Here is a 14,043-nt window from a genome sequence, read left to right on the forward strand (position 1 = left end):
TCCTGAAATTTTGCAATGTCTAGTAGATCTAATCACAAGGAAATATCAGATAAGCCAAAACTAAGAGATGTTCTACAAGAAAAGCAGCCTGTACTCTTCAAAAATGTCAAAGTCATGAAAGACAAAGAATGAGGAACTTTTCTAGATCAAAGGAGCCTGGGCATGACAATTCAATGTAATATGTGATCCCAGACACCCCGCCCCCCCCCCCAATTATTTTCTTTCTTTTTCTTTCATTCTTCTTTTTTTTTCCTGCCTCTTCTTTGCTATAAAGGGCATTATAGGACAACTGGCAAAATAATAATAAAGTCTATAGATCAGTTAATAGCATTGTATCAATTTAAATTTCCTATAGCTAATCATATTGTGGTTACGTAAGAGAATGTACTTGTTAGGGCTGCAATAAAATACCACAGACTGGGTGGCTTAAAAAAATTATTATATCTATATGAGATGATGGCTGTTCGCTAAACTTATTGTGATGATCATTTCTTGATGTATGTAAGTCAAATCATTATGCTGTACACCTTAAAATTATACAGGGCTCTATGTCAATTATATATCAATAAAATTGGTAGAAAAAAACAAAATTAATTTTCTTGCAGTTCTGGAGGCTGAAGTACAAGATCAAGGTGTTGGCAGGTTTGCCCTCTCTTGAGGCCTTTTTCCCTGACTTGCAGGTGGCTGCCTTCTCACTGTCCTCACGTGGCCTTTCATCCGTGGGAGCACCCCTCTGGCGCCTCTCTCTGTATGTCTTAATCTCCTCTTCTCATAAGGACGCCAGTCAGATTTAATTAGAACCCACTGTGACCACCTCATTTTAACTTTATTGCCTTTTTAAAGGCTCTATTTCCAAATACAGTCACGTTCTAAGGTACTGAGGGTTAGGGCTTCTACATATGAATTTGGGGTGTGTGTGACACAATTCAGTCCATAAAGATGTATATACAAAAAGAGAAGCTGATAAAGCATATAGTGAATATAGCATATTAACAACTGGGGAATTGGGCGAAGAGTATGTAAGCATTCCTTGAACTTTTCCTGCAACCTTTCTGTGTGTCTGAAATTATTTCAAAAAAATTTTTAAATCAGATTTCTGCCCTCCTGGGGTTTGAGGGAAAGGTAGACATACAATAATCAAGAGAAGAGACTAAGAAAAAGACTGTGGTGCTGAGGACCCTCCAGACAGTAGATGTGAAAGGTTGTACAGCTCAGAGCACGCCCTCAGGTTATATGCCTGGGTGTGATAACTCACAGAATCTATCCCCAGCAAGCCCTGGTGAGGAGGGCCTTACAGTTACTTGGACCTTGCAGGAGTGGCTTTGAAGAGGGAAAGGAACCAGACATGCCCAGATTTTAGGATACACAACCCTCTCACCACTCTGCAAAATTCTGGAAATTCTCTTTTCCCAAAAAGAAAACTCTTGAGAGTGAAAGCATGAGAACATTATTATATATTTTTTACTATGCCTAATGAAAGAACTTCCCTCCATGCTCCCACAGTATTATATTGAAATACCACTTGTTTAACAAAAGTACTTCATGCTCTAATTTTTAGCCCCAGTCCTGTGGGGAGCTCAGGCCCTTCTAACTCGGGCCCCAAATAGCCTTTCTGCATGCTCTTTCCTTGCTCTCCCCTCCACTGAGCACATCCTGTACCTCTGCCTGCTGTTTGATTGCCCTCCTCCATCTACTCCCCAGAACCGCTGCTACTCATCCCCAAGGCTGCACCCCCAGACTGCCTGACTTGCCCGTCTTGCCTATGGGCCTCCACGTTAAGTGGCCTCACATGTTTCATTGACACATAAGGAAGAACTGGGACCACACACGGGCAAAAGAGCATTTTTGCTCCAACATAATGCCGATAGGCAGAATTCATTGCCCTCTCTTTGGGGCTATCATAGAATATGAGAATAATCCTATGGCAGTCCTCAGAAGGACATCTTGATATTTGTGCATCTGTCTTATCTCTTCAAATATTGAAACCGTGCAACTCAGATTGGGACTTACATGCTGGGTCTTTTTTTTTTTTTTTTTTTTTGGCCCCATGGCACAGCATGTCGGACCTTAGTTCCCCGACCAGGGATCAGACCCGTGTTCCCTGCATTGGAAGCATGGAGTCTTAACCACTGGACCCCCAAGGAAGTCCCCCATGGTCTTTTAATTGAGACCACACACCTGGTCTCAGGACCTAATGAAGCTCAGGTTCTTGACGTCTCATCGCAAAAAGAATTCAGTGAGAGACAAAGTGATAGGTAAGAAGTGGATTTATTTAGAGAGAAACACACTCCACAGAGTATGGGCCATCTCAGAAGGTGAGAAGCCCCAAAATATGGCATGGTTAGTTTTTATGGGCTGGGTAATTTCATAGGCTAATGAGTGGATTATTCCCACTATTTTGGGGAAGGGGCAAGGATTTCCATGAATTGGGTCACCACCCACTTTTGGGCCTTTTATGGTTGGCCTCAGAACTGTCCTGGCACCTGTGGGTGTGTCATTTAGTATGCTAATATATTACAATGAGTGTATAATGAGGTTCAAGGTCCACTGGAAGTCAAATCTTCTGCCATCGTGGACCTAGTTGATTCTAACCAGTTTTTGTCATGTCCTATGGTTATGTCATTCATTTAAAGGTTGCGCCCTGCCCCCTTCCCTCCTGTTTCAATATGATGTGAGCTTATTAAACCAAGACAATTCATATCTCATGATTCATTTCATTCATGCAAGCACAAAGCACATTTATAATCAAACATCTATTAATAATCATTCTAATAATAGCTAAGCTTTATTGAACACTTATAATGTGTCAGGCACTGTTTTATGCCCTTTGCAAATATTATCCTATTTAATTTCACAGTAAGCCCATGAAGTAAGTGCTATTATTATGTCCATTTACAGATGGGGAAAATGAGGCACAGGAGGTTTAAGGAACATGTCTAAGGTCAGGGTCCTAGTAAGGGGAGGGCAGAGACTGAAGCCAGACAGGCTGGCTCCAGAGTCCATGCTCTGCTATTAAGTACCATTTATTGAGCACTTATTCTGTGCCAGGCACTGGGTTCAGCACCATCTTCTATAATCCCAACAATCCTGTGAGGTACGTATTATGTTCTGCATTTCAGATGAGAAAACTGAGACTCAGAGAGATGACCACTTGCCTGAAGTCACTCACCAGCAAGATGAGGCCTGGCATGGAAGCCTTCCCTCTAGCCCTCCACTTCACGTGGGCCTGAATATTTAATAGATAGCTAAGGAGGAAACCAGACCACACACAGGTGAAATCACTTAAAACTATAAATGGGTGAGAGAGAACTGTTGGGCAGAGGAGGCCATGGTGGTGGGACCCACAGAATTGGCAGCTAAACTCTAACAGTGTTCCACGTCTAGAAGGAACCACAGAGCTTATGAACACCAACACATTCCACCACCCATCAAACCTCCAGTGTAACTGATTTACCTGAAGAAATCAAGGACTCATTATCATCCCAGAGCAATTTCTAAGTAAGGATTATGCTGGGCACCCCTCATGACCTAGAGCTCATAATGGCATCAGGATAGCCACTGCAGTTGTGAAAATATTGAAATGTTTCTGTACCGATTGGTAAAACCTGTTCTCCCAAGCCCTCTGATTGTCTACCACACCCTAGTGCCCCTCCTTAGGGAAATTAATATCAACACCCGGACCATGATGCTGCTTTCACACTAGGCTAGTTTGGGCCATGCCTATCCATGTCATGCTCCTGACTTTCATCTTAGAACATACTGTAACACTAAGACAGGACAGCCCAGTCTCCGAAACACCCAACCAGAGAATTGTTCCTTTTTTCTTACTATGAAAGCAATTCATGTTCTTTGTTTAAAACACACACATGTACGCATACACACTGGAAAATACAAAAAAGATTAAGAAGCAGAGACAAAATGACACCCAGTCCAGCACCAATCAGAAACACCCAGGATTAGGTAAATGGCACTGTTCTTGCAAGTAAGGATATTTTTAAAAAGTTGAATAAGATACAAACTTGTTCTAACTAGGTTTCTAGCTCAGTGAGGTGGAAGACAAATCATGTTAACAGTTGAGTAGATAAGTGAGAGAGGTGTGCCCATGGGTCTCTGGGAGCTGAGTGGAGGGACCCCTGACTCTTGGCAAAGTCCTGTCCTCGCCTTTATACTGGAATCACCTTTATGGCCATAGTGAACGTGTGGACTCGGAAGCAGGCCAAGGAGTGTGTTCAGCCTTTTTGACAGGGCCATAAGGCCGACAGAAAACAGGAGAGATGGGCTTCCCTGGGGGCGCAGTGGTTAAGAGTCCACCTGCCAATGCAGGGGACACGGGTTCGTGTCCCGGTCCGGGAAGATCCCACGTGCCGCGGAGCGGCTGGGCCCGTGAGCCATGGCCGCTGAGCCTGCGCGTCCGGAGCCTGTGCTCCGCAATGGGAGAGGCCACAGCAGTGAGAGGCCCGCGTACTGCCAAAAAAGAAAAAAAAAAAAAAAGAAAACAGGAGAGCTCGTGGCTCACAAGCAGTCCATCCTAGCTCATAACAAGCTGGGAACTTTGTTCAGAAGACTGCACAGAAGCCTCCAGTGATTTACAGGGCCGCTGTGCATATCTCCTTCATAAACCATTCTAGGGTGAAAGGCAGCAGGTTAAGGATCCAGTGGTTGGAGAATATCAGCCTCAGAATTTTCAGGATTTAGGTTCTTTCTTCAATTCTTCTCTTTCTTATATTTGAACTGGGGGTGGCTTCTGTTTAAAGGGTTCTGGATATTGGCGGAGTCCGTGTAGCACCCTGAGGAGATGCAGTTCAGTTTTCTTCTAATTTCAAGGAGAAGGAAGGGGACCTTACTTACTTGACAGGATAGGAAAGGGGGCAGGGAGTCAGACTGCAGAGAAAAGGGAACTAGTTTCATAGACCATTAACCACGTGCCAGGAAATATGCTAGATACTTCCCCTACGTTTACTCATATAATCCTAATGTTCCTGTGAGGTCAATATATTATTATATCTATTATAGAAGAAGCAACAAAGTTAAAGTAATTTGCCCATGACCACCAGCTAGTCATGGCAGTGCCAGGATTAAACATAGGTCTGTCTTCATTCAAAACCCATGTTCTTTCACAAAATATGTCTATCACAGTTGTGTGAGGTCAGAGTGAAGAGAGGGCATTTGGCAGCATGTAACGGCTGGAATGGAGCAAGTGGAACAGGAGGGTTGACAAGGTTACAGAACATTTAATGACATGATCCTCCCCAAAGGTTGTACTTTATTAGCCTGCCTGCCTGTCTCCTTCCTTTTCTTCTCCTCTTCTTTTTCCTCCTTTTTCTTCTTTTTGGCTTGCCAAAAAGAACTCTTACTAAATTTTTACCATTTACAAAAATTTTGTATGTTTTTTTTTTTTTTTGCGGTATGCGGGCCTCTCGCTGTTGTGGCCTCTCCCGTTGCGGAGCACAGGCTCCGGATGCGCAGGCTCAGCGGCCACAGCTCATGGGCCCAGCCGCTCCACGGCATGTGGGATCTTCCCGGACTGGGGCACGAACCCGTGTCCCCTGCATCGGCAGGCGGACTCCCAACCACTGTGCCACCAGGGAAGCCCTGTATGATTTTTTAAAGAAGAGAGATGATGTTTTGTGGTTAAAAATACATGTTTCTGACAGCAGCACCAAAAATTGTTATGGAAAATATTGTTTATCTTCCAAACTTCAGTACTTAGATGCCAATCTATCATGTTCTTGCTTATTATCTCCTTAGAATTAATTACAAATAAATCAAAACTTGTATTTTATCATGAAAAAAATCTACACACTTTTTACTTGTCCTCATTTTATTACATTCAAGATTAAAGGTGGTGGCAATACTGAGGGAAATGATTAGCTGCAGAGAACAACATAACTAAGAGGTAGCACTTACTATGTGCCAGGCACTGTTCTAAATGCTCTACGCTTCATAACTCATTTAATCTCACGATAACTCTATAAAGCAGTGTACTGCTATTATCCCCATTTTGCAGATGAGGAAACTGAGGCACAGAGTGGTTAGTAACTTCCTGAAGATCACACAGCTAGTAAATGGCAAATCTAATTTTCAAATCCATTTCCTTTTTTTTAAAATATAAATTTATTTATTTATTTTTGGCTGCTTTGGGTCTTTGCTGCTGCACTCAGGCTTTCTCTAGTTGTGGCCAGCGGGGGCTACTCTTTGTTGCAGTGCGCGGGCTTCTCATTGCAGTGGCTTCTTTTGTTGCGGAGCATGGGATCTAGGCATGCAGGCTCAGTAGTTGTGGCTCACAGACTTAGTTGCTCTGCGGCATGAGGGATCTTCCCGGACCGGGGCTCGAACCCATGTCCCCTGCATTGGCAGGTGGATTCTTAACCACTGCGCCACCAGGGAAGTCCCTTTCTTTTTTAAGACATGAGAGAAATAGCTTTTGAACTTTAGGAGAAAAGAAAAGATGTCAACAACACAAACTTTGGTTTCTGAGACTAATAATAGCCAACATATTAGCCCTGTTCTGAGTATTTTACATGTATTATCCAATCCTCTTATCAGTCTTATTATTGTCCCTATTTTACAGATGAGAAAACTGAGGTACAAAGAGGATAAATAAGTGCACAGGTGCACAGCTAGTAAGTGGCAGGGTTAAGATAGCAAAGGAAAATGGCAAAAAATATGAGAAAAGACTCTAAAAACTTTAGAGTCTCTGGGTTCTCTTTGTGACTGAAGGCGATCTGAGCCAAATTCTTGTCACCATTTCTTACTCAAGAGTATGCTTTCAAGGGGATTATATGAAATGTGAAAATTTTGAAAATTGTAAAGCACTATAGAATTTAAAGAATCATTCAATTAAAAACAGTTGAAGCAAAAAAAGAGTACACTTTCAGAGAAGGCTACTCCTCAGTGAGTACCACAGGACATGCCTGAGTGACAAAGGTTTTCATCAGTACATCTGGTTCCTGCCTGACTCTCCTCCCCCACACTGATGGCATTTATAAAGCTTCCCTCCGAAATCACCACAGTGGAACGTGAAGATGAGAACACAGTCAGAAGATTTCCCCAAGGTCACCACTTTTATAAACTTTCCCTTCAGTCCTCTTCCTGGAACTTTCAAGATCATTCCATAGAGTTGACCCCATCTCTTATCCTTCAACACTCTTCTCGTGCTTTTATAACATCCCCTCCTAGGTTCCCTCCTGCTTCTCTGGCTGCTCCTTCTCAACCTCCTTTGCCAGTTTCTTCTTTCTATGTGGCCTCTAAATATCAGGGCTCCTCAAGGTTCTTCCCTGGCACCTCTTACTGTCTACTCTACCCCTGGCTATTGTATCCACTGCCATGGCTGTAAATATCTATACGTTGGTACCTGCCAAGATGATCGTCATCCTGGTCTCTTCTTTGAGCTCCAGACCTGTATATATCTGCATCGTAGATATTTCAGTGTTAATACATTCAAAACAGAACTCCTGATCTACCCCCAAAGCTGCTTTTCCTCCCATCTTCTCTATCTTAGTAATTGGGAACAACGAGCTAGTTGTTTGTGCCAGAAACACAGAACTTAGCCTTGACTCACAGTCAGCTCATCACTGAATTATTTCTCCAGAGTAGATCTCAGTTGTGTCTACTTCTCTCCATTGATCTAGTCTAGGTCAACTCCATCTTCTGCCCAGACAACCACAATACCCTCTTAACTGCTTCCACATTTTAAAGTGTAGATGGCATCACCCTTCTGAAAACCTTTCAATGGCTGGCCAACCGGCTTCAACTAAGATCTAAGTTTTTGGTGGCTAGTTTCAGCTCCCTTCACTTTCCCTTTGCCTACCACATTCTCATTACACTGGCCTCTTCCGGTGCCTTTTCTTTTTTTAAATTAATTTTTATTGGAGTATAGTTGCTTTACAATGTTGTGTTAGTTTCTACCGTACAGTAAAATGAATCAGCTATACGAATAAATGTATCCCCTCGTTTTTGGATTTCTTTCCCATTTAGGTCACCACAGAGCACTGAGTAGTTCCCAGTGCTATACAGTAGGTTCTCATTAGTTATCTAATTTATACATAGTGTCAAAACCAATCTCCCAATTCTTCCCATCACCCCCGCTGCCCCCTGCCCCGTATCTATACATTTGTTCTCTACATCTGTGTCTCTATTTCTGCTTTGCAAATAAGATCATCTATACCATTTTTCTAGACTCCACATATATGTGTTAATATACGGTATTTGTTTTTCTCTTTCTGACTTACTTCACTCTGTATGACAGTCTCTAGGTCCATCCACATCTCTACAAGTGACCCAATTTTGTTCCTTTTTATGGCTGAGTAATATTCCATTGTATATGTGTACCACATTTTCTTTATCCATTCCTCTGTTGATGAACAGTTAGGTTGCTTCCATGTCCTGGCTATTGTAAATAGAGCTGCAATGAACATTTTGGTACATGTCTCTTTTTGAATTATGGTTTTCTCAGGGTATATGCCCAGTAGTGGGATTGCTGGGTCGTATGGTAGTTCTACACTTTTGGTGCCTTGATCATAGCAAACTCTTACCTGCTTCAAAGCCTGTGCACGTGCTATTGACTCTGAGCAGACCCTCTTCCGTCTCTCTTCATTCGGCTACCTCACCTTCTCGGGTCTCGGCTTAAATGACACCTCCTGAGACTCCCCAGTCTCTCCTGTTACACTCTCTTAATGCTCTTAATGCATTTTGTGCTTTTCTTCCTAGTAGTAATTATGTAATTATTTGTTAATATCTATCTTCTCCAACTGAATGTGAGCTCCAGGAGTGCCAGGGCCATGAACTGCGTTCACCAGTGTATGTGACTGACAGAGGTCTGACCTTAGACTGAAGACATTTTCAAAGTGGAAACTTTCACATGGCTTCTTCACTGAGTTTTCCGTATTCAACAAATTGGGATTTCTCTTTCACGACCTGTGACCTGAGTCATGAGAGAAGGAGCAGGGACAGCTTAGCAACTTTACTGTCTGTTTGTCTTTTTTTATCCACTTGTGACAGGGGCTAAATCACAGGCTGCCAAGAGCACCGACTAGCTGGGAGGGGCAGGAAACTTGCTGTGACCAAAGTGAGAAGAGGTGGGGCTTGAGCGAGTTTGTTCAAATGATGAGACAGGGCACTTATACAGAATGAAAATGCAAGGTTGCAAATTCTGCCCGAGGGAGCTGGAAAGGGGAACTGCGTGATGAATGCGGGTGGGGCAGGGGGTGGGAGAGGTTCAGAAAAGGCAGTATTGGCTGCGGTACAATTTGCTGCTTAGCTTCTGCTTTCAGCATCTGCTGTGACCAGATGGTGTGCAGTGATCTCTCTGGCCAACTGAGCCAAGGAAAGAGTAAAACCTCCCCAGTATTTGTAGACCATAGGCTGTGTCTGAGGGGAGCAAATTGCCCTGTAGCAATTAGCAATTTCTCTCACTCTCTTCCTACGTTTTACTCTATCTTTCTCTCAGAAATCTTATTATTTTTTTTTACGTTTTACCTTTACATTTTATTACTTTTCAAATTGAAGTATTATTGCCTTGCAATATTACATTAGTTTCAGGTCGATATTTTTATACACAAATGATCACCATCATAAGTCTAGTTACTAAGCGTCACCATACAAAGTTATTACAATATTATTGACTATATTCCCTATGCTCTACATTACATCGCCATGACTAAATAAGTCATTTTACCTGGAAGTTGGTACCTCTTAATCTTCTTCATCTACTTCACTCATCTCCCCCCCGCCCCCACCATGACAACGACCCGTTTGTTCTCTGTATCTATGAGTCTGTTTCTGTTTTGTTGTATTTGTTCATTCAGAAATCTTATCTTTGATCTCTACGTGGTCTATATTGACATCCTGGTCAAATATTTCCAAGTCCCTAAGGCTCCCCCTCCTCCCCTCTGCTGTCTGGAAAGGTTTTCTTATAAACGGCTGGCCTTTCATATCCTCGGTGATTCTCCAACTTAAGGAACAATCCCATTAAAAGGAAGGAAAATTTTCACAAACTCCCTTCTCATGCTCTCTGGAAATATTTTTAATGACAATTACATTATTTAAATAATATAAATTATTATAAAAGTATAAATTTCTAAATGTCCTTATGTTTATAGCTTTTAAAAAGCTATCAAATTACAGTTGTAAATTAAACACCAAAAAAACCAGTAAAGTTAATAAAATCCAAATAACATCATTACTTAATGTGACAGGGAATATTTGGATGAAATAAAATCACCTGCAACATGAATGTGGTAGTGACAGGTACAGGGTAAATTCTTTTGCACTGGGCATCCTGCACCATTTGCTGAGCTATTCTTGATTCTCCCCCAGTTTTGCTTTTTCTTGGTTTCTTCATTCCAAGGCCTGTCATGTGGCTGTCAGTTGGTACTGATGCATTGTTTTCCCATTGCTTGCTTCTGTTAATGTTTTATTAGATCATGACAACTGGCACTTTGATACCAAAAAGAGCAAGCAAAAATGAAGGTATGTTATGAGAGGATCATGCAGATAATCTAGAACTGTATTGTCCAACATGGCAGCCATTAGCCATAGGTGGCTACTGAGCACTTGAAATGTGGCTGGTCCAAACTGAGCTGTGTGTAGATGTAAATACATTCATATCATGTTTTGTAACAAAAAGTAAAATATCTTATTAAAAAGGTTTAAATTGATTCCTTGTTAAAATCACATTATTTTGGATAAATCAGGCTAAATAAAATATATTATCAAGATTAATTCCACTCGGGTTTTTTATTTTTGCTTTAAATATATATATATATATATATATATATATTAGAAAATTTAAACTTATGTGGCTCAAACTCTGTTTCTATTAGACTGCACCTTTCTAGAATAATTGTGTGTGTGTGTGAGTGAAAGAGAGAATATGTACAACAAACTGAAAATACCATATAAAAATTCTCATAGGGACTTCCCTGGTGGCACAGTGGTTAAGAATCTGCCTGCTAATGCTGGGGACATGAGTTCGAGCCCTGGTCCGGGAAGATCCCACACGCTGCGGAGCAGCTAAGCCCGTGTGCCACAACTACTGAGCCCACGTGCCGCAACTACTGCAGCCCCCGTGCCTAGAGCCTGTGCTCTGCAACAAAGAGAAGCCACCGCAATGAGAAGCCCACACACCGCAACGAAGAGTAGCCCCTGTTCGCCGCAACTAGAGAAAGCCCGCGCACAGCAACGAAGACTCAATGCGGCCAAAAAATAAAGAAATAAATAATTTAATTAGTTTAAAAAAATTCTCATAGAAAACACGTGGGTAATGAAGAGGTTTCCAGTTTAAACCACTGCTCTATCATTTAATGGCAGCATTCTTTCTCAGAAGCCAAGGTTACAGAACCAGCATAGGACTTTCCTTGTGGCTCTCACTCTAGTAGCCTCGTGATATAATATCTCTGTTGTTTTCCCACGTGGCTTCCTTATTAAAATATTTTGGGGAAGGATCCAGGCACTTCCATCCCTTCCAGAAAATACGTACTGCCTTACCTGGTCATTTTACTGCCATTTGATCAAAGATTGTTCCCCATTGAGGAAATATGAGGTAGGTTAAAAACAACAACAACAGAAAGTGCGAATGTACCCTCTGGGCAAGCAGATGCAACTACTTCCTAAGCTACACAAGAACTGCTGAAATTCAGGGACTGCATCTGTTTAAAAACATTGGTCTAAAATAATACGTAGCCCGGAATTCCCTGGCAGTCCAGTGGTTAAGAATCTGTGCTTTCACTGCCGAGGGCCCAGGTTCAATCCCTGGTCGGGGAACTAAGATCCCATAAGCCACGTGGTGCCACCAAAAAATGAATAAATAAATAAAATAATACTTAGCCAAATATTCAGTTGCATTACCTAGCAAATATTTGCTACATTTCTATTTGCTAAATATCTCATACAAGGCTCCACAATAGGCACAGTTAAAATACAAAGCTAAGTAAGTCAGGGATTTGCTTTCAAGAAGCTGGTCATCCAACCGAGGTAATAAAATATGTCAAAATTTCTTCCTTTTTAAATAGCAAACGTTGATTGAGTAAATATATGTTCTAGAACTGTCTAAGGGAGTTCTATACCTTATTTAATCCTCACAACCTTAAGAGATTGCCCGCATTTTACAAATGAGAAAACTGAGGCAAAAAGTTATGAAAATACTCAACGTTATATGGTTATTAAGTAGCACTGGCAGGGTCCAAATACAAATAGTCACCTCCAAAATATGAGCTTTTTAGTCACTATTCTATCTTGCTTCTCGTTTCAAAAAGAAAGAAAGAAAAAAATTCATATTAGTATTTGCTTTTAGAGAAAAATTGGAATTATACAGAAAAATAGAAAAGAACATAAACCCTCAAAGTCCTACCACCTAACAAAACAGCTGTTAAATATGCAAATACTACTCTTTAACTTCAACTATAATTATATTATAAGAAAGATATATCAATAGATAAAGGGCTACAAGAGTTCAGAGGTAGGAAAGAGGATTTCCTGCTGGATCTTGAAGGACAAGGTAAGATGTGGATGTTGGGGCATTCCAGGCAAAAAGAACTGCAAGCACAGGAGCATGGACTCAAGGAGGCCCAGGACTTATAGGAGAAACAGCAAGAAGTTGTTTGGCTGGAAAACCACCTTGAGCAATGAAGCTAGAAAACTAAAGGCCAAGTCATAAAAAGCCTAGAATTCCTCTACCTTTCATCTTATCAGTACTGGTAATACTGCACTAATTACCGTTTATTTCTGTGTCAATCTCCTCTGTTAGTCTGAGAATTCCAGTCTATATTGAGCATTTATTGTGTGCTGTGCTGAGCACTGGCGATGACAAATAAACAAGTTATGTTTTGTCCCCAAAGGAATTCACAGTCTACTGGGGAAGAAAACGTAAGATGGCTCTGATGGAAAGATGAACAGTGTGGGTTTCTGTCACTTGCATCCAAACAAGCCTGGCTAAAGTAGACTATTATCAACATATCTGGCCATGGTTTCCCCTTTTCTGTGCCCTACTTGTACCCTACAGAAGCCAGATCACAGGGAGGGACAAAGAGGTTCTTGAAAAATAAAATCAGTGATCAAATCAGGAGTCTAGTGGGATGGGCCAGATAGAACTAAATGGCAAGTAAGATAATGACTGAAAAATGCCTGTGGGATTTGGAAACCGACACTGGAGAGCTTGGTGAGAGAATTTTCTGTGGGAGGGAGGCACCCCGCAGAATGTGGACTGACTGGTGTTGAGGAACAAAAGAAATGGTAATGTTGTGGAGACAGTGGATGAAGACTGTTATTGGACCAGGACCCTTTTCCAGATGGTCTTTTGGGGGCCTGAGGTAACTTAAAGGAAGGTAAAAATGTATTTGTTTCAAAGGCCAATAAGCACATGAAAAGATTCTCAACATCAGCCAACAGGGAAATGCAAATCAGAATCAAGAGATACCACTTCACACCCACTAGGATGGCTATAATCAGAAAAACACATAATAGCAAATGCTATCAAGGATGGGGAAATATCAGAACCCTCAGATATTGGCCAGTGGGCATGTAAAATGGTGCAGCCAATTTGGAAAACAATCTGTCAGTTACCCCAAAGTTTAAACATATAGTTACCATATGACCCAGCCACTCCTAGGCATATACCCAAAAGAAAAGAACACATTCATCCACACAAAAACCAGTACAGGAACGTTCGTAGCAACAGTATTCATAATAGCCAAAAAGTGTTAACAACCCAAATGTCCATCAACAGATGAATGGATAAACAAAACATGGTATATTCATACAATGGAATAGTGTTCGTCAAAGAATGAAGTACTGATACATGCTACAACATGGATGAATCTGAAAAACATAAGAAGCCAGACACAAAACACTCCATATTGTGTGGCTCCACTTAACATGAAATATCCAGATTAGGCAAATTCATATAAAAAGAAGGTACACTAGTTGTTGCTAGGTGTTGGTAGGAGGGAGGCATGGAGACTGCTAATGGGTACCGGTTTCTTTTTGGGGTGATGGAAAAAAATGTTCTAGAATCAGATAATGGCTATTGTTGCACAACTCTGAATA

Source organism: Mesoplodon mirus, assembly GCF_964341445.2.
Source record: "Mesoplodon mirus genome assembly, chromosome: 14".
NCBI classification, from domain to species: domain Eukaryota; kingdom Metazoa; phylum Chordata; class Mammalia; order Artiodactyla; family Ziphiidae; genus Mesoplodon; species Mesoplodon mirus.